This window comes from Heloderma suspectum, chromosome 2 (assembly GCF_057233095.1).
Source record: "Heloderma suspectum isolate Gila_16-S chromosome 2, 16-S_ref, whole genome shotgun sequence".
Classification (NCBI taxonomy): Eukaryota; Metazoa; Chordata; class Lepidosauria; order Squamata; family Helodermatidae; genus Heloderma; species Heloderma suspectum.
Genome location: NC_139459.1, coordinates 339805162 through 339806277, shown reverse-complemented (window position 1 = coordinate 339806277; position 1116 = coordinate 339805162).

The window sequence follows — 1116 nt, the reverse complement described above, 5'->3', positions numbered from 1 at the left end:
CATACTTTTTGATTCTGTCAACCATTGCAGCTGTCTTAATAAAGGGGTGAGAAACCTGTCTTGGGGGGTGTCTCCATGAGCGATTTACTCCAGGCTGGCTGCGTCATTAGGGATTCATGACGGTGTGGTCATCCAGCAGCCACCCTGGAGCTTATCACAGAAAAAATGGATTTCCTGAAATGGACTGCTTAAAGCCTTATTCTTTTCCTTAAGTTGGGTTCTCCGCAGTATAGTTGTTGTGTTCCCCAACCCCCACATTGACCTTGGGCATGCTAGCCCTGCCCAGGGATGTGCTTTTCACCATGACCCTGGTCAAGGGATGTTTCCTGCCCCTGTGTTTTCCAGCACAAACCAGTTAGCGTCTACTCAGAAGTAACTGCCCCTGTGGTCAGTGAGGCTTGTCCCCTGAATGCGCACATGAGAATTTACAGAGATCCTCCCCAATTGAAATAGCACAGTTTAAAGCACTAATTCCGTAAGGGCTGTAAAGCACTTTCTCAAAGCTGTGATGCCATTCGGAAGTAACTACTTCCACCTTTGATCATCTGATCCTGCACAGCATCAGGTTAGAAAGGGAGCTGGTTTCCCATCCCTTTATTTCTCGACCCTGCCTTTCCCAGGACAGACGTAAGTGTATCTACTCAAAAGTAACCCCCATTGTGGTCAATGAGGCTTGTTTTCAAAATGCGCACTCCCAAAGTTACTGAGGTTCCCATGAATCAAAATAACACACTTAGGAGCCTTAATGTTGACACTTCAAAGCTTTGATTGATCACAACACAGCAGGGAGAACAGTGTTCTTTGTTGCTTTAAGGAAGTAAGTATCAGTGTGGGGTGGGGAGAGAAGGAAATTGTTGGAGCTTTGCAGGTTCAAGGCAGAGAGAACACCCTGTTCTTGTAATGATCGTTGCTTTAAGGGAGTAAGTAATGTGGGGGCGGGGAGAGGAGGAGAATGAGTTTCTCAAAGGAGAAGGGGGGGAGAAGCCTCTTATTGGTTGAGCAGCCCCCGCCAGATGATGTTCACTCCAACACCCCACCCCACCCCACCCCACCTGGAAGTATGTTCAGTGAAGCAACCTATACTGGTGCAGTGCACTCGCTCATGGAGCCCTGCGT